The sequence below is a fragment of the Ambystoma mexicanum genome, chromosome 1p (genome assembly GCF_040938575.1).
Source record: "Ambystoma mexicanum isolate Mex_15411 chromosome 1p, UKY_AmexF1_1, whole genome shotgun sequence".
NCBI lineage: Eukaryota > Metazoa > Chordata > Amphibia > Caudata > Ambystomatidae > Ambystoma > Ambystoma mexicanum.
In genome coordinates, this window is record NC_090921.1 from 1,239,338,135 (window position 1) to 1,239,358,925 (window position 20,791).

Below are 20,791 nucleotides of genomic sequence, written 5' to 3' on the forward strand. Positions count from 1 at the left end.
GGAAGACTAGCTAGCTGAATTACAGGTTCTGTCTAGTTATGACAAGTTATGTTTTTGAAACAAGATAGGGAGGACCTATGTTTGGAGTTATGGGAGCATTTTAATGACTCGTATGGTCAGTATTAAGGTTTTGTGTTATATTGTAAGTGTGGAATAAGAAGAGGACATGTGTTTCATGCGTATGTGTCTATGAGTCTTCTGTCAGTTCTGTCTTTTGTTCAACTTCGTTTCGGGATTGGTTCCTTAGGTATCTACTGATTGTGCTCGTGATATGTCATGATATACTGCTAGAAGGTTTCCACGCACAACGGGTTTGCTTATTTTCTAAACTGTTCTGTTCTTCATTTTCTGCCACTTAATAAAGTTGTGTTGTTTTGATTATTTGAAATGCGAAAATAAAAGTTTTTAAAAAAACAACTTCAGATTGCTCATGGGAAATCTACAAGTTCTCACCCTGCAGAAATTCGCCAGTTCACAAAGTAACATAGTGTTACAAGCTTCTTCACTTTGAGTAGAGAGCCGGTGCCTAAACTACTGATCAGATGTTTTAAAAATGCTTGACAAATAATGTATTGTGTTACATATACAAGTGAGGCTGCACACTATCCCTGATGTGGTGCGTGCCAGTGTCACTGAATATATTAATGCTTTGGAGGGATAATGTCTGTACTTCTTTTTAATTGAAAATTAGATAACTATCATATATGTACATTGATTATAGAGATTAGCATATTTATTAATAACAACAAAATGTGAAGAATTTTTTTTAATGTGGCACTGTATTCTTACATAGGAATAACATTGAATGGGGTGGAAGGGAGCAATGTGAGAGAAGACACGTGTTGCGCGCTCAACGCTTTGTCAAGACTTAACAATTATTAATGGCTGTTTGTTAGTCCTCTTTTTGTTGGTTCTAAACTCATCAACACCCTTGATGACTTCAAATCTCATGTTTTTTTAGGCTTTTTAGTTTCCCGTGCTTTCCTACGTTATCTGGGACGTCATTTAGGGGTCGCAACTGCGACCCCTGTGGGTCTCCCTTGCTACCACTAAAAAAATAAAAAAGATACTAAATCTTTTATTTTAAATTAAATGCAAGCTCCTGGGCTGTGGCCAGCGCCATGTCGCTCTTTGCTTCTGGATTGGTGGGCTTTCTTGTTCAGGCCTTTAAAAAATAAAATGAAACAGGGGTTCCACAAGTCTAACACTTTCAGCAGTGACCCCAAATGAGAAAGAATAGGAATAACAATTAATTGGTTTTCCTGGAATTCTATGCAATCGTTGCTAAACTCATTAAAGGTTTATTTCAGGCACACTTCAGGGGGTGAGTCACTCATTAAGTCTTTTCTTAAGCACCTCAACTCAGCCTTTCATTCTTCTGAGGTCGATACATGAGTGCAAACACATCATTATCGTTTGGCCATGGATGTCTGCTTGCAGTCACAATAATTTGGTGAAATGGCCCACACTGATCTTAACGATACATATGGTGATCCATTCTTGTATGAAATGTTTATCACATTATAGTGATATCATAACCATATTTTTCGTAGTCTACTTAGGAACAGTGCTATGTGATGCACCTTTTTGTTTTGTCATGGGGAGAAAGGTCGTGTTCAATCACTTCCCGTGATATCACTTCTGGGTGGGATCAAAGGACATAAAGTCATGTGATGTCATCAGAGGTGAAGGGTCGTGTGATGTCATTTCCACTACCCCTGGCATTTTGGTGAAATGACGTCCCTGTACGTTACCCAAGTCATAGCGGATTGTTCCCTTTTCAACCTGGATTTCCATAAATTGGGTTTCCTTTCTCATCTGCAAGCAAGTAGTTGCTGCTCATAAATCAAGAAGATGGATTATTTGCTTTAAGCAACAGCTATTAAAGCCTAACCATGGAAAGGGTAACACATGTGCACATAGCAAAGTAAATAAGCTAAAGGAAACCACTTGAAAAACAATCAACAAAGGGCGCAGGAGAAAATCCCTCCTATGAATTAATATATCAGTTCAAAAAGTGCAATGCCCAAACCAGCCTTTTCATGAGCAGACACAAAATATGGCTCCATGACATTTGGTGCTGTGAGAACCACTTGCCAATTAATGAGAATTTCCGTTATGGTGGGAAAACTGAAAAATGATAACTTGAAATTCTTAAACCAGTGTTTATTAGCCACAGGCAATATCTCTGGGCAGCGTTTCATTCCAATGCATTGCAACGTAGCTGTTCATCACAGACGTGGGCTAACCATGTGCAACTCTTTCTTGAATGCACCACAAATATGAGGCATTCAGTTATAAGTGCTTGTTTCCATCTGCCTGCATGCGAAATCAAGAAACAGACCTTTTATGCCTGCTAGTTGACATATGATTGAGTTGACCTTGAATGAAAGCTTAGGAGCAGCAAGCAGGACACACGTCTGGACAGCCTGCTCCCACTTAGAGACAATGGAAATGCTTGAGGTTAAAGGGGAAGTTTGCTCACAAATGTTATTGGCATGTCTTTTTTAGCATATTTCCATCGATCCAAAAAATGTTTCCTATGCGTCTTAACTTGGATTTTGTCACATGTACACATGCGAAACTCGTGCGTTGGAAGCCATCATCTTGTGCTAATCTTATCCATTGTAGAAAATCATAAGGTATCCCCAAAGCTGACATCATTAACACCCCTTGTCACAACACCAGTGCACATCTCATGTCTCCCATCCACAAACCAACCAAGCAAGGTCGAGTCCATCCACGCTATAAAGCTGAATACAATCAGTGCTTCCTTCTAGCACCCTGAATGCTAATAATCATTTGCTGGCCCTTCCCCATGAAGCTAAGCAGGATCACTCTTAGTTGGTTTGCCGATAGGAGACATAATGAAATACATATTTTTTATTATGGCCAACATTTTTAAATCATAACATTTTTGATAGAATTTACTGAAACCTGCACCCTGCCCCAGGTAAACCCAGACTTTAACCATTCTGCTAATGGGTCTCTCAATCTAGCCGTGATGAAATTAAATTAAAACTTATAAACACAATCCATGTACAGCAATCACTAATCTTGGTATTTCCTCTTTGCTCTCCCATCCGCAAACCAACCGAGGCCGATCCTGCTTAGCTTCAAGGTGGCAGGTTCGAGCCCATCCAGGCTGTAAAACCAAATACAATCATTGCTTCACCCTAGCACCCTAGCACCCTGAATGCAACTCATCATTTGTTGATCCTGCCGACTGTGAAGCTAAGCAGATTCAGCCTCGATTGGAAATACCAAGCTTAGTGATTGCTGCACATGGATTGTGTTTATAAGTGTTCATTTAATTTCATTGGGGCTATCACGATGGAACCAATAAATGACTGGTTAGAGCCTGGACAGGAAAACAAAAAAAGGAAAAGGATTCGACTTGGGAATCCTCCCGTCCCCTGCACACTTTTAAGTGTTTGGAACAAGTCCAATACTGTTATTTTTATGTATACAAAAAGTATTTCACAATAATTAACAAAGGGATGTCAATAGACAAGAATGTACAAAAATATTTTTTATGTAACACAAACAATGTGATTCAATTCTTTCAAAATGAAATTAACAACATGAAAACGCATCAATGGTATCAAAATAGCACATCAAGTTTAGAGAGAGAAAGTGTGCAAATAAAAGGGTATGTGTGAAATCCAATTCACTTGGCGACGCGTTTCGAGGATGTTTTCCTCTTCATCAAATGGCCCAAATTCGATTCTTTAACAAAAAACAGAAGAATAGTCATTTAGTTACTTATAAATCTGGAAACTATTAATCAATTGCAACGAGTTAAGTAGATATACAATTTAAATGTGTTGTTCTCACTTGCTTTAAATACTGCAGAATTTCCTTCATTGTCGAAATAGACATGTATATAGCTTACTCAAATATGGTAATTAGGTAAATGAAATGCTTTTCCTGAACAATGTAAAAGTATCGGCTGAGTACTAATCACTCTGTGGGACTAGCTAGTCCCACAGAGTGATTACTCTCTACTTAACTCTTGTAAGCTTCTAATGATGTCAACTTTAGGGGATTTACTGCTTCGAGGGTGTGAGACTCCCATGTGTAGATGTGAGAAAGCTCAGGCCTCAGCGAGGCCTAAGGGCTCGGCAATGTCTGACATTTGAGGTATGCCACCGTCTGTCCTTATGAACTTTCACAGGGCAGTAAATATCAGATATTACAATAAACCAATATATTGCTGCTCAATGAATCGCCTTAGCAAGGATGGAAAGCTGAGTGGTAGCCTGTATCGAACCTAGAGCGTTACAGGCTGAACACATTTCACAACAGCTGCTGTGTAACTCACTGAGCTATCTAACAATACACAAGTGATTGAATACAAGCATCTTGCGAAAATGAACGTGGAGCTGCCAAGAGTGTAGCATTAAGTGAAGGGAAGCGTCGTCACTGCTGGAGGGAAAGTAGCACATTTACCTTGCGGGGCTGAATACCGACATGTGCACCCCGTATCCACAGATGGCACGCGTCGCACTGCCTGCTAGGCGAGGCACCGACCGCCCACCCACCTCCACACCTACACAGAGCCACGTGCACATTGCCTGCCTTATGCCGTCCTCGAGCATCTGCTTCTGCGTGTTTGTCTGCGCGCTCTGCACGGGGAGAGGAATGTCTGTGTGGGCTCCTGGGCTCCTGGAAATGTAGAAAGTGCATTGCAGACCTCCCACAGAGGGCGAGTGGCCGGCGGCGTGCCGTCCTGCGGCCAGACGACCCAGCCGAGGCGAGCACGGCGCTCCTGCCCCTCAGACCAGGAAGGGGACACGAGTCTCCTCGCGCCCCACCATTGAACAGGTATGGAAAATAACGGGCTTGCAAAGAATGTGTATGACAATGATAAGTGTTATGGTCGCCGTAAACAAAAATACACTATTCGCGTTTCCTTCGTTTAGTTAACCATTTGCACTGCTGTGTGTCCTGGTAACGCGTGGATGTCCATTTCTTTTTAGGTCCACTGATTTATCCGTTGATATTCGCACTTTCACCTGAAAATAAATATTAAAGGTAAGACTATTTTCGTTAAATATATATTGTGTACGTGGCATTTCAAAGTTTAAATCTTCCAATACATCCTTTTCAGCGGCAAAATTCTGTGCAGGAAATCATGTCCAGCCATCTAACATAACTCCATGCACGCTCCATCCACACCACAACATGCATGCACACAGCACTCAGCCCACGCTGCACCCACCACGCATTGTACCACTTCACAACACACAGAGCGCAATGCACACAGACAGCAAAGATAAAGCCCACGCAGCACACATATCCTCACACCACAACTGCCAGTACCTCAAAACACAACTCGTAAACTATATAGCACACTCACAACAATCAAAATGACATTCCAACTCAAGTAGCACATACCACACGAAGGACATACCTCTACCTATATTCCATAGCACCACGCACAGCACCACGCACTTGCTAAACCACCATGCACACGTCACATCACCACGCAGGCGCGGTAGGGCAATAGGCCAATGCCCAAAATGTAAAATGTTAGTGTGGGCCAGTTTTTGGGGTAAAATTGGGCCACTTTCTTGGCCAATGTGGGCCAGTTTGATGAGTTACTTCACTATGCGGCTAGTAATAATGACCTTTGTTACTGAATACATTTTTTTTAAATGCACAATTTGCGTCACATTTTATCAAAAACCTCCCTCTTGGGTACAACTCAAACAGTGTGACACAAAAGTTATGAATTGCCATTTGCAACTGTGGGCTACTTTTTTAATTGGTGCACAAGACAATTGTATGCCCCAGTCCGAGCCTGTTACCAAGCACGCACTCCCCATCACCACACACCTTCTCCCACATCACCACACGTGCCACGCTGCCACTTAGGTACCAGTCCCAAAGCACAGCATAACCTGGACTAGAAGATGCCGGGGAGGGAGGCCCTTCAACCTTCTCACCCCTGCCAGAACCACCGCTCACTAAACAAGGAATGGAAGCTGGCGGGGAGGGCGATAGCTTTCTGACCCACTCCCAAGTCACCCCACACCCACTCTCAATAAATTCCTAAGAGGATCCTGAGCGCCAAGAGCATGCATGAAAGGCAAAGCTGTGCTCTACCAAACTCACCTAACACAACGTTCGCACACGACCGCGAACACCACACTGACGGCACAGTGCGTCAGATCTGGCACAGCTTGGGTGTGTGATGGGGACTTGGGAAGTGGGCAAAAGGGAGGAATTGCCATGGACAGAATGTTTAAAAACAGAAAAGACAATTTAATGCTATCGTAGTTTTTGAAATGTGTGTGTTTTTGCAGGCCCAGTGAAGTTAATCTTTTCTGTGCATTCATTTTGCGCTGTAGTTGCTGGGGTCAGGCGGGGGGGGGCTAGGCAGGGACGTAATTTCACCAAAATGCTAGGGGTCGCGGAAGTGACATCACATGATCTTGACCTCTGATGACATCACAGGAAGAGATGTAATTTGACCCCGCCCCAAAGTGATATTGTGGGAAGTGGTGGAACACGACCTTTCACCCCTTGACAAAACAGGAAGTGGTATCACATAGCATTGTTCCTAAGTGCACTACGAAAAATATGGTTACGATATCACTATAATGTGATACAAATTTCATACAAGATTGGATCGCCATATGTATTGTTAAGATCAGTGTGTATAGGCCCATATTACCAAATTACTGTGAATGCAAGTAGACGTCCATGACCAAATTATAATGATGTGATATTAATTAGCACTTACGCTTAAGCGGTTTATATAGAAGAAATACATACAAAATCACCCAACCAGTGTTGGTACTCATTTACCGACCTCAGAAGTATAAAAGGTTGAGTTGAGGTGTTTAAGAACACACTAAATCAGTGTCTCACCCCCTGAAGTGTGCCTGAAATAAACCTGTAATGAGTCCAGTAATTATTGAATAGAATTCCAGAAAAGCACATTATTTGGTATTCCTATTCTTTCATATTTAGGGTCACTGCTGAAAGTGTTGGACTTGCGGAACCCATGACCTTTCTTTTTAAGAGGCCTCAACAGGAAAGCCAGTAACTCCAGTAGCAAAGAGCCACATGGCGCTGGCCACAGCCCAAGAGCTTGCATTAAAAAAAATGTTAAAAAAATATTTATCTTTTTTATTTTTTTGGGGTAGCAAGGGAGACCACAGGGGTAGCAAGGGAGACCACAGGGATCGCAGTTATGACCCTGGCGACCCCTATATGTCGTCCTTGATAATGTAAGAAAGCATGGGAAACGAAAAAGCCTAAAAAAAATGAGATTTGAACTCAGCAAGAGTGTTGGCGAGTTTAGAACCAGCAAAAAGAGGACTAACGAACAAACATTAACATTTGTTAAGCCTTGATACGTGTCACCTCTCACAATGCTCCCCTCTACCCCAGTTGATGTTATTCATATTTAAGAATACAGTGCCACATAAAAAAATGTCTTTGCATTTTTTTGTTGTTATTAATAAATATGCTAATCTCTATAATCTTATAGGGGTACAAAGGGAGGCCAGAGAGGTAGCACGGGAAACCTCAGGGGTCGCAGTTGCGACCCCTGGCGACCCCTAAATGATGTCCCTGGGGTTAGGGCACTCGCGCAAGATTGTCTCATACCTCTGCCTGCATTGGTCGTTCTTCTTGACACGTGGGGCAGACGGTCTCTGGCCCCTCTCCACCCTGCTTTAGAGCCATAGCATAGGGAAATCTCACTTTGCTTACAGGCCAGCCTGCCTTTCTATTCATGGTTGGAGACAGGAGACACCTTGGTTGAATGCACAATTGTTCACTTTCCAATGAGCTCGGAAACCTAGGCTGAGAGACAATGTCGCCTGATTATAACAGTAGCACTTCATGCCGAATTTTTTCATCTTCTATGTGCTGTAACAATAAAGCGCTATTGTCCACCCGAGGGGGCCTTTCATGTGCCTACAAGCCCGACTTTCGGGCCCGAATGAAGCAAAGGCGCAGGAAGGCTGAGGGTCTCCTCGTAGGCTGCATTGTCTGCCAGTGCTAGCACGGGCATTAACCCTTTTAGCACTTAGCCAGGTGTGTGGCCCGCTGCTCTCCGACATCTCCCCAGCTCTCCGCAACTCTACCTCCATAACATAGAAAAGGAGAACAGACTTCTTTGCCTCGGCCGCTGAGCATCTGCTGCTGAAGAGCCAAGGTGATAAAATCAGTTCTTGTTTTTTGAAGGCAAGGATGCAGCACTGCAGGGGATATGGGGAGATGGCAGGGCCGCAGCGGCGAGGGAGAAAGGAGTGGCGGGTGGTAGCAGGACGAATATTGGAATCCTGACATGCATCAGGATCCATGGCTACGCATGCGAATATTGCCCTGAAGCCCTGGATGTGGATTGGCTGTCAGCATTCCAATGGTTTTACCCAGTGTGCTTATAGGTGTTATTATTACCCAATTTAATGGTAGTCGTTTATAGACATTGGAAGGATGAAGTCTGTGATGGATTGCCATTTGGCAAGAGTGTGAATGCCGTGGCTTTTTTTGATTTGTATTGATTACTTAAATGTTGCAGGTAATTCTATCTCCGAAAGGGTCTTCTGATCAGATTCCCCTTTCATATCCTCCAGGCCAAAAGCCTAGGGTGTATCTGGGTCCTACTGCATCAGTATCCTGATTTGCAGCACCTCCTCTACCAGTAGCATAGAGCAGGTTAAGAGGGCACTATTGCCCATTTGACAGCTGAAGTGATAGCCGAGTCTCTGTAGCGCATGACCTGCATTTAAGATATGCCTCGCGTTACCAAAGCTATGATGATCATAAGTAGCCCATGATGGTGGCAGGATACACTGTAAAATAAAGCTATGCCCGAGTTTCGGCATGGTGCATGGCACAATTTATGATTATGGCCGCGACATCCGAATTGATATCACATATGTGTCAGCTCCGGGAAGTCATTTCCACTGTGGTAGGTGATGTGTGTTCTGGCCAGACAGACTGAGCGTGTCAAATGACAGGACAAAAACAAAAAAGATCATGCCTCGTCTTAGATCACTTTTTGAGTGTATGTAGCCCCTCAGCCACAGACAGCCTCCCACCAGGCGGCTGCCCTGGGCCGAGGCATCAAAGGAGAACACCCATTCAAAGGGAGTAGCTTCACACCAGGCCACTGCATTTCTAAAGGCCTTTGATCCTAGTGAGAAGGAAAGGGCCAGAGTTGGAGTAGTCAGGAGCAATCTGTTCATTGGAAGGAGATTTCCAACATTTTAGTTCTCTCTCTCTCTCTCTCTCTCTCTCTCTCTCTCTCTCTCTCTACTTCCTGTCTCCTCCACTTCCTCTAGAGAAAAGCCATGTGTGATGTCAGAAGGGCAAAGTCCACTTCTTTCAAGAACAGGGATTGGACCACTAAGACAGGCTAGCATTAGTCCAATCACCTGTGGATATTTACCTTTAAAAGAAGGGGTCTCCCACCACTTCTTTGATTCATTGTGGAACAACACTTGACAAGGATTCATTGGGCCTCCTTTGGGAGAGATGGTCTTGCCAAAGCCCTCAGCCACAGTGGTGAAGAAAGAGCAGTCCAAGGCAGAGCAAAGCTCTGCCACCTACCCACGTCAAGGCACATTGAGAGTGACAAATTAACAAGGGGGTCCTGGGAGTCCCTCTGCCAGACATTAGTCCTGGTTACGAGAGACTTACCCAGAGTCTTTTGAGAGTGACTCCTGCTGTGCACCAGGACCTGCCACTGCACCAGAATCTTTAAAGGCTAGGAGAGCTGACACTGAAAGGACTCTTCCTATCCTAGAGCCCCTGGAGTGGGTCTCACAGCATCTGGAGGGCCAGATCAGCTAAGGCGCTCTGTTCTGCTGCATCAAACCAGTCTGACTATTGTCGAACCATGTTCGCCGCTCATCGCAACAGAGGGATCCCGCCGGTGCTGCCTTTGGCACTCCTCCAAACCTTTGAACAATTGCTTGCACATTGAGCCAGTCGACCCTGCATCGTGTCCTCACTGAGCAAGTCACCTGCTAGGCTCAAAGCAACCACTTGATGCTGGGACCCGACTCAAACTGCTGGAGTGCTGACTCTAACCAGGGGTTTCACCACGTCTCGACTCAACTTGCCTTCGAAACTGCTGCTTCACCGAACTACACCTCAGAGCAACCGGATCACCATTTTCGACCACTGTCACCTGTCGACTCAAACCGCTGGAGTGTCACACATCGACCCCTCCAGGCATGTACAACTTGACTCAGCTCGACCTCGAAGATATCCTGGTGAACACCCTGAACTGCAATGCTGAAAGCTGCCGTTAACTTCACAGAGCTACCACATTTGTACCTGCTCCACGGATGCTTGCTGCTTGGGCCCACACGATCCACTATGCCCGAACTGAGCTTGATCCACTCGCACCATTGCCCGATGCTCAGTTTAGACAATGTTGAACAGTCTAAGAACAGGATAATATTGACTAATAACTGCCCTGTGGTCTATTTGGGCCCCAGAAAAAGGTTATGTCACTTTTGCACCTTTTTTCGTGCAAGAAACCTATCCTTTTAAGAACATTTTGGTTTTCAATTACCTCACATCTGTAATTCATTACCCAGAGTGCTGCATTTTGCTATCTTTGTTTATTCTCTCCTCTTTCATTAGGTATGGGTTTTGTGTAGTGTTTTTCTATTTAGTTATTTTTCAGGTGGTATGTTTTATTAAAGTTGATCTATTTTGTATAGACACTTGATTGGACATTCCCTTTATTTCGCACTGTTATGCTTTGCTTTTTGGGTCGCGAATGAATCAAATTCACACCCCTGTTAAGAGGATAGCCTTCCATCGGGCCACGCTAACATGAAGGGCAAAGGAGGTTTATCTGTTAACTGTGCCTGTTTTACCTTTATGATTGCGTTGGCTCTTGGTTTGTAGACTTATGAGGGCTGAGTGTGCATTTTCGCTCCTACTCATCCTTGTGCTCCTGCAGAGGAGAACCCAATTCATCATAAAGTCATATTGCCAGGGTTCAAACCTGTGTCAGGTATTCTCATGTATTTCCTTAACTTGGTAAAATATCTTGCTGGCAAAAAATGGGCATCCTGCATGTAGCCAACCACGTGATAGCTTTACTGTGGATCATTTATCAATAAACCTGCCCATTTAACAGAATCTCCACGAGGTTTTGTCAGTGTGACGAATCAACCTGCGGGGCACCAGTGGTCCAGGGATAAATATCGGTTTCTAAACCCTCAATCAACCCCACACCTCTAGTACACCAGAAGGGATCCATACAGATTGGAATACAAGTGAATTATAAGACCTCCTTGTTCAATTTTGGTAACGTGGACGGAACAGCAGGCTTATCTCTGCAAGGTCGTGGATCGTTGTTTAGTTGCAACACAGTGGAAATACAATTATTACACAATGATAAAAGGGACTGTCCAGTCAAGGTTGTATACAAATATCTACTTTATTATTCTACAACAGACAGTTCTAGCACACTACAAAATACAACCCATCCCATAAAGGAACACAGAGGACAGACAGTTTCACGTTTCACAAAGGAATGGGATGCGTTATGGATACTGACAGGAGGGTAGTTGGTAAAGTAATCCGTCTTACTGTTCAAGATTATTCGGTTCCAGCACCAAAGGGCCAAATGGTTGTAACTGTCTCTATGGGCCTTTGGAGAAACACCAGAGGGCCAAAACCACAATGTTCCTGTGCTGAAGAAGTTCTTGGTACTCAACAGCATGGAGGCGGTTTCAGGGCACTTAGCAGCCCTTGAGACAGAGTTAGTGGTGGCAGACGGCTGTGGGTACCAGACGGCAGGCAGTTCCGCAAGCGAGGCTGGACGGATGTCTGCAGGCTGTCTGGCGCGGTGGCTCGGGGCCAAGAATCATTGTCTCTGTGCTGGTTGACGGATCTGGAATGCTGGTTGAGGCGGCTCAGACAGCTGTTGTGACTGCGGCGTGACAACAGTCAGCGGTGCAGCCAGAGGCAATTCGAGGGCTCGACTGTCTCGAAAATGTCCTTAAAAGATGGAGGCTGGATGATGCTTGTGTGGCACTCCTCCTAGCTTCTTTGTGGGGCTCATGTCCTTTCAAGGCAGGCAGCCCAAAGCTCAGGAGAGTGATTGCAGGCAACAGCCTTGTAATTTGTACAGAGACTCTCCAGCACTTCCCAAATGGGAAGCTTGCTGGCAGAACCTAGCAGGGCACGCTGTGTGCTGGCTGGGTACCGCTTCTGGAGCTGGTGGACGGATCCTCTGAGTCCGGTATCTGCCTCTGTTCCATGGGAGATGTTTTGGGGAGGGATCTTGCTTCCCCCCTGGAACTCCTGGCCTTCCTTCACTGGCGGAAGATGTAAGGTAGACAGTACCTTCAGCCGAGGTCCAAATGAGACCTTCTTCTTACTCTTTTCAAAGTCTTTAGATATCTACTAAGTGGTGGATTCAGCCCTCTTTTAAAGCCAAATGGGCCCCAGGGATTGGTGCAGGCTAAGCCAACCTTAATGAACCAATCCTGTGTCCCTACCAACAATCTTCTGTTATGCATGAGGCCAGGACCAGAGTGCTCTGCAACAGGACAGACAGGGGTGACAACATATACCTAAAACCCAAACATCTCGGTGTCTGTTGTAGATCAAAGAGTCTCTCTGGTTAACTGAGCCCACTGTGACTCTTGATTAAAGTGCAGGGTTCCCTTGAAGTTTGTGCTGGTCGCAAACTTCCTTGCTCCCCCAAACCACATACTTCTCCCATCTGAAAGGGGTCAGCTCTGCAGGAGTTTGCCTATAGTAAATAGTGGACCCAGACATGCATTTCACTGCCTTTCATACATAGGGGTGGGTACTAGCTTCAAGTTGACACATTGCATACCAAAGTGGTGGTAGCACCGCCTTTCCTGTTGTCTATTCCTGCAACCAAGCCCCTTCAGGCTTGCATCAATTATCTCTCATTAGTATGTACTGCCACCAGCCAGAGGAAAAAGGAAAGCAGATCCATGGGGACTTTGATTTTTAAATTAGGTTGCCCATGATGGAGGAAGGTGTGCCTCCCCTCTCCTTGAGATGCTTTGTAGGCTGTGTCTACCCTGAGTACATGTGACTATGCGTTTTGTGCTGGAAGCAGATGGACTGTGTGTGGAATGGCCTCACACCGTCCTCAGGGGTTGGTCTCCCATCATTCCTTTTCATTATTAAAAAATCAAAAAGCCCAGGCAAGCGCACTCTCCCTGTGCAGATGGTCTAATTCCTCACAGTCAAAGATACTGGCGCAAACAAAGCAAAGACGCACACTAACTGATGTCACTAACTGATGTCACTGCTGCTGCTGCTCAGTGGACCAGAGGTTTGCCTAGGGGTCTCTATGGTCCGTCTTCCAACTTCTAGGCCTGCTTTTATCTTCTTATGTGAAAGTAAAATTATTCATACATCTTATTATCTATTCTTATATCGGATTCCTGTCACTTCCTCCAGGTTAAATGATTTATTTCACTTTACATTATTTTATCTTAGATACTTATAATAGGTGGAGGTGGGGGACCTAAAAAATTCACAATAAAGGGACTGCCTTGACTCTAACAGCTAAACATGAGCTGAGCCAGGGAATGCCCATAACTGGTGCCATGACTCACCGACCCCAGAAACATAAGACCTATCCCGGGAACCCTGCACAGCAGCACCTGAAACAGAAAAGCTGAGCCTTGTGTTCTGCCTCACAACACAAGACCCATGCATGACATCCTTCTTTCCCATCCGCCACAATACCAACCCCAGACCTGGCACCCTCCCCCAGCCCCTATAACACAAAGCCAATACCTGGTCTCCCCACTACCCTAAAACAAAAGAGCATTACTTAGTATTCTGCCTCCATGATAAAGCAAAACCAATATATGAGTGTCCTACTCCCACCCCACCACATCTACAACACAAAACCCTTACGTGGTGTCCTGTATCCCCACATCACAAAAATCCATACCTGGCGTCCTGATGATGCTGCCTCTACAACGCAAAACTAATTCCTGCCTTTCTGTCTCCAAAGACCCTACAACACAAAACCGGGTGTCTCCATTTTGTCAGACGTAACCACTGGCGTAATGGGGGCCACCGCCACCACATGTCCTGGGAGGGGGGCCCCCTTGGGAAAAAAAACTTAGTTTTTTACATTTCTTTTTTTAGTCAATCTGATTTCATAAAGAAATTCTTTCTTTATGAAGGTAGAGTGACTACAAAAATAAGCTATTTCTTTTTGAAGTCTGAGGGCTCCACCCAGCCCATGAGATGGAAGCCTCTAGACTGGAGGTCTCCATATCATGGGGAGGGGGAGCTCTATGACTTCAGAAAGAAATTGTTTCTTTTTTATGTCACTCTGCCTTCATAAATAAATTAATTCCATTATGGTTCGGTGCTCAATGGAAATAATGTCTTTATGAAGTCGGAGTGACTTCAAAAGAAACCATTTCTTTTTGAAATAATAGGGATCCCCTCAACCCCATGACGTGTGCATATGTGAGTGTATGGTGAAAGGGTGCACACTTAAATGTATAGGTGGCTGGCTGTGTGAATGTATGGTGAAAGGGTGCACAATTAAATGTATGGGTGGATGGGTGTGCATGTCGAGTTTATGGTTAAAGGGTGCACACTTAAATGTATGGGTGGCTGCCTGAGTGTGCCTGTATGGTGAAAGGGTGCACACTTAAATGTATAGGTGGCTGCCTGTGTGAGTTTATGGTGAAAGGGTACATACTTCAATGTATAGGTGGCTGCCTGTGTGAGTGTATGGTGAAAGGGTGCACAATTAAATGTATGGATGGCTGGGTGTGCGTGCTGAGTGTATGGTGGAAGGGTGCACAATTAAATGTATGGGTGGCTGCCTGAGCGTGCCTGAATGTTGAAAGGGTGCACACCTAAATGATCAGGTGGCTGCCTTTGTGAGTTTACGGTGAAAGGGTGCATACTTCAATGTATAGGTGGCTGCCTGTGTGAGTGTATCGTAAAAGGGTGCACATTTAAATTAATGGGTGGCTGGGTGTGCATGTGTTTGTATGGTGAGTGGCGTGTGTGCTTGTATTCAGTGGTGCAACAAAACCTAGATTTCGGGAGGGGTGCAAACCCTTCAAATGCATTGGGGGAGGAGCAAACATATTTATATAGGGCATCACTATTCTAGTGCAGTGGCAATGTTACAAGCAGTTAACTCTCTCCTTTAAGTCCGAAAGCACCCACTTATGCAATGCTGTGAGAATAAGCGGTCTCCTGTCCCCTCTCTACCCTTCGAATTACATCCCTGGCATACAAGTACTAAACCCACATCAAGATTTCAATTGCCTAAAGAATAATGCATTTTAATGCAGGTACTTGTACACGAGGGCGGAGCGACCTCTGACGGTCCCATGGGATCAGAGCTCACCCTCAAGTACTTTTAAGACGAGATAGCTGCACCATGAGGAGGATGGGGTGCAGGATTCTCTTACTCCAACACAAATCAATAAGGACAAGCCAATGGTTTGGCAAATGGAAGTCTGTTTAATGACAAGTACAAAAAACGGGGAAACAACTGGAAATCAGCAGTGATGCGATCGCCTGTCTCACTTCAACTCCCAAATTCTTCATTCAGAGAGCAATTCTTATAGGCAAAATTCGTCATCATTGACGTGTAACACTCGAAAGTTTGTCATGCAATTCTATGGGTTGGAAAAGGTAGCTTAAGTATAGGTACTATATCTGTATATTGTAACGGGGTGTGAGGATTGGATAACTCTTATCGGATGGGCGTCTATGCCCATCCCTCTACATCACTCATGCTAGACGTCACTACAAGTACGTCGTCTCATTGGTTCTACTCGCTAAAGGACCCTAGATTATTTGGCCCATTGAGATTGGGTCGGTTACACCCCTAGGCATAAATCTCCACTTTAATTAGCAGCATGCAGAATGGACACCCAGATGTGGAGTGCCCCAAGATTCACCTTCCATCAATCAGTACATTAGGGCTATGTGTCAATTACTTGGCTGAAGATGGCCTCGAAACTGTAGCTTCTTATCAGGAAAAGTTATGGCATCCTCGGGTTCTGGGTGACATCAGATGTTGGTACCTCTTCGCCCTTGGCTTGTCACGTGTCTTTTCACTGTGTATCTGCTTCATTTTCCCTCTTTTCATGTATTTGATTCTTTCTTAACCTCGCCACCTCCCTAGGGCCTCCTTATCTTGACCTTCACAGGCTGGCGGCTATGCTCTGAAGCTTCGGTTCTTCGAAGTTGCTGCTTTCCTCCCTTCTTGGAGTTGACCTCGAATTCCCAGGAATGAGCTACTTCTTACTGAGTTTCGATTCCGCTCTTCCCTTCTGGCTTTAGCTAGAATATGAATCTCGGCCTGTTTTACCCCTTGTAGCCTGGGCTTAATTCTGCTTTTACACAATGGAGTCGCACTTGTATAATGTGCTTCATTGAGGTAGATATATAATTGGCGCTTGCCGCTTTATTCTTCTACTAAGCATTGCAAGCAGTACCATTTCCTTGGCTTCTTGTGTTCCAAGCCAATTTGCAGGCATTTAGTCAGTTACGTATTTGTATCCTTCCTTCATGGTTACATTCTTCGTGCTTCAACGTTGTTTCTTCTTTTAAGTCTGTCGCACCATTATTCATAACTTTTCGTCTTGTGTGTCATCCTTTAGCCGTTGTTTTGTTCATCTGTGGGGCTGTCCGGGCCCGTGTGTCGTCACCACTCGCCTTGCATTAAGGCTCTATGGGTCTCTTCCGGGACAGTCTGCAAGTAGTCTTCAATTCGTGTTAACTGGTGGTATGGTTGTCTCACTGGGTACCTTGCAGCCCACGGTTGTCTGGTTATTGGTGCTTCAATAGTTATACATGTGCTTCTGATGGGTACTGGACAGAGCCCCACTGTGGCTCTCTGTTGGTTCATTTGCTCCTTATATGTCACATATCTTGGTGAGTATGCTTCTGGCATCTCTACATTGGTGGCTAGAGTGCAGGCCATATTTGGGACCTCCTCTACACACCCCTGCCCCCCGGTCGGTTTATCAACCACCTTTTCTTCTTCCTTTAGATTACTCTTACTTGGTTCTTCTATAACCAATTTTTCGTCTTCTGGGTTTGTACATGATGGTGTGAACGTGTGTTTATTTGGAGTCCATATTTTTATCACTCCTTTCATGCTTCCTGCTGTTTTTACATGTTCGTCTTTGTTCCAGGTCATAGGCTGACACTGACCATTTGGGCTGCAATAGATCCATTTTCCTTCATAATGTCTACGTCTTCTGGGATCCTCAAATTTTGTTCCTTCTGGCACAAATTCGCTGGCTTTCACAAATTCTCTTATTTCTTCATCAGTCAGGTCTCTCGGCTTCCATCCTGGTTTGACATCGATCATTATCATCCCTATTGCTTTTGTCGCAGTTTTCTGGCATTGTGTGATCATTAACTTGATAACACAAAATCCTAGTAGTATCATTAATACTAGGGCTCCCAGAAACTTGAATATGTCCGCCATCCATTGTGGGGCGCATGAGAATAGAGTTCTGAACCAGCTGTCATCATCAACTTCGTCAGCTTCATCGATCATCTGGTTCTGTAGGTTTGTCAGCATACTTATTGCTTCTGTTAAGGTTCCATTTTCTTCGTCATGCGAAGGTATAAATGTGCAAAACAATTCTACAATTTTTGTGCAAACACCTCCATCCATCGCTGTGATCATGTCAAGTACATATCTGTTCTGGAGGGTCATCAGTCGGATTGCTCTTAGTTCTTCCTTAATTGCATTGAATCCTTTTATGGTAGTGTTAATGGTCTGCAATAACTCCCATCTGGTTATCTGCAACCATTTCGTATTTGCTCCAACCTGGAATCTTGGCATGAGGATTGTTGCGAACACTGATGAGGTGAGACTAAACAGCCTGTGTTTGTATGGGATTGCATGAAATGCTTCTTCTGATTTGGCAGAAAAGTAATTCTCTCTCTTCCTTCGGGATACCAGTTCCACAGATCTCCTTTTCCTCAGGTGAGCATCTGTTTTCGGGAAACTGTCAATATTCAGGTCAATTTCGGGATCACTAGTGCAGGAACATGGACGTTCGCTATTGTGCATATGCCTCCCCAGTTTTTCGGTAGTCTTATATATGCCTTGGATCCACAAGACCAGTAATGACCCATAATTGCTGCAATCCCGTGAGTTATTCCTGCAGCTTCAAAGATTTGTCTGCAGTTTTGATTTTGTCCCATCTTCCTCGTGCCATTGTTCCTGAAGCACAATTTCGAGCTTTCCAGTGGCACTATTTGCAAGGGTCCTCCTCTGTCTTCGACACATGTCAGTAATCTTGTGTTTCGACCAAAAAGGTTTGCACAACCTCTGTGAGTTCTCTATTGTTTCCTTATATGCTCCATAGACCATCCATGCTTGGCAGATCACCACTCCTTCTTCCCATCCGTTTGGGGAGAGTACTGTGTTCTTCCAATTTTCTTCCAAATGTTCGCCTCTTCTGGGGCTTCACTTCCCATCTGATTGCTGTTCCTTTAACTCTCCAGGCTTCTCGTACCTGATCACATGATTCCTTGTATGGGCTCTGTTTCTCGCTTAATGTCCTGTATATAATCATCTTCATTGGGGTAATTTGTCTCGGTTGCCCATATCAATGAGGCATCCCTTCCCATGAACTGTCCTCTGGTGTTGCACATTGCTACGTGTGAAAGACAGTGTGCTGTCGGGACGTCAAGTTCTACAGCCACGAAGATCTTGGATTTCCCCATGCTGTACGGTAGAAGGGCACAAACGAAGCATTCTCCTTCTGATTTTCTTCATCCGACCTCTTTCATGTGTTTGTACCAAATGTTGTTTTCTAGATATGCTGTGCTGTCCAGGTAATCGTTTAGTTCATTGATATCTTCATGTGGGCTTCTCTTGATTCTTAGTGTCTTTCTGTGGTTAGCTATAACTACATCTCTAAACCTGTCTGTGTGACTTTTCCTTGCTGGTGGACTCTCGTACATTCTGGTCGGTGAAGCGGTTTTCATTATCTGCATCGATGTGGTAGGTGGAGGTTTTGCAACTATCTCCTTCTCTTCTTGCATCCTTTTCCTGCCCTCTATAAGTGTCTTTATTAGCCACAAGCCTGTCACCGGTCCCGTGTATGGCTGCATCAGGGGCCGGTGTCTGTTCCTTGTGTGGGAACTTGTGTGATTGTCAGACCAGTCTCTGAGGGTCTATTTTTCAGTTCCTCATGTAGCTTCTTCGCTCTAGCCATGAACGCGAATAAATGATCTATCAACCTTTGTGTTCTTGCAGTGAATTCTCTCGTAGCCGCTTCTGTCTTCTTGAGGGCTTTTGTTATATCTTCTTTAGTTGGTGGTTCTCTTGGTTCTTCTTGGTTTCTCTCATTGTTTTCTGAGGCTAATTGTTTGGCAGGCAGTCTTGTGCTCTCTGCTGCCTTTGCTTGAGGTTCTGCAGCCATTGACATTTGCCCTAGTTCGTGTGCATTTAGTGGGTGGGTGCGTGTAGTAGTCAGTGCTACGTTTTCATTCATTCCGCGCTGACCCTGTCTTCAGCTTTTCTCTTCATTCGTTACCTCAAGTGAGTATGAATCACTATTAATTACATTCAATTTTAGTTTGTTTACCTTACCATCAAGTTTTCTTGGAACCAGAATAACTATATAGGGTCTGGGTGCTTTCGTGGGACCCATGCTTACATTATCTGGTGGGTGCACCGAAATTGGAATGCTTCATGCACCAATAAAGAATGCAGTTATGATTGTTAATGACAGAAAAACAATGATAATCACTATGCATATACACATAATCGAGCAGTATGAAAGTTGGCAGCATTTCCTTCTAGGGAAGCGGGTGCGCCCCTCTGTTTGTGGGATGACCAGGTTACTGTTCTGGGGCCCCTTTTCAATGATATCAACAGTTAAAGTTCTATTCTTTTCACTTACTCCATTATTGTCTCTCAGAAAGTTTGTAACATAAAGTGTCTTGTGCTTTGTAAGTGTCCTCCCTCTTGCGAGTGACGATTGTCTCTGGTTGTGCGAAACAGTTCCCTTGCTGGACTATGGAGAGAGATTAGACTAATACCTTTGGCAAGTCACATTCATTGTGCATATTCAAAATTGGTCAATTTCCAGTCCACCCCCCGAATTTGCTTCAGTCCTGAGGACATGCTGGAACCTGTTCAATGTGAGGCAAAAATAGAAAAATGGAAAATCAAAATAATAACAGACAAAGTTCTTGTCTCCTCTCCCTCGATCTGTCCCTCGGCAGAAGATTTCACTGGAATATCCTCAGATACTCTCTTTGGAAGTTGGACGTTTCCACTTGGAGCATAATGCCATGTAGGAGCGTTCCCATATGCGCAACATTAGCTGGATCTCTGATGAAGGTGATGACGTCAACCTCGGCAGGTCTCCTGGAAAGTCAGTGACTAGACGGAACAGGACATTGTGCGCCAGTCGGCTGTCCTCGGGTGACAGGGACATTTGTCCTGCTTTGCTGGATTCAGGATTACAGGCCTTTCTTCTTACGTGAACAGTCTATGCACTTTCCTGCTGCGTGGATTGCGACCAGGTAGTTGAGCTTGACCCACAGCTGGTTCAAATGTTCAGTGTTTCTTAGATTTCTAATATATGTAAGCGTGTCCGTGGTTCTCCCGACGAGTGCTGGGCATTCCTCTATGATACGGAAGAAAAGCGTATAAGTGAGTTCATCTATGATCACCTGCGGTGGAAGCATTTGTGTCCTTATCACTGTATTCGGGTAACACAGCGAAGGCGTCCGCGATGACAGTCAGCAGTTGCTGGATTACTTTCTTGTTGGCAGGGTC

At 44.6% G+C, this 20,791-nt stretch overlaps 1 protein-coding gene and 1 long non-coding RNA gene across 6 annotated transcripts in view; one reads left to right on the forward strand and one right to left on the reverse strand.

Annotated features, from left to right (window-relative positions):
• The window catches only part of LOC138452408 (myelin-associated glycoprotein-like), a 655,309-nt gene that overhangs the window by 166,192 nt on the left and 468,326 nt on the right, over nt 1–20,791 (forward strand). The window contains exons 1-2 of one of the 5 annotated variants that reach the window (XM_069604974.1): nt 4,563–4,827; nt 4,983–5,037. The exons of 1 other annotated variant lie outside the window; for it this stretch is intronic. The gene's annotated coding sequence lies outside the window, so the exon portion shown is untranslated. Of the gene's footprint in view, nt 1–4,562; nt 4,828–4,982; nt 5,038–20,791 lie in introns of those variants that run through there. 3 more of the 5 variants (XM_069604973.1, XM_069604970.1, XM_069604971.1) reach the window with 3 other exon arrangements.
• LOC138452464 (uncharacterized) overlaps nt 1–20,791 on the reverse strand; it is a 431,049-nt gene that overhangs the window by 54,531 nt on the left and 355,727 nt on the right. The gene's annotated exons all lie outside the window — the stretch shown is intronic.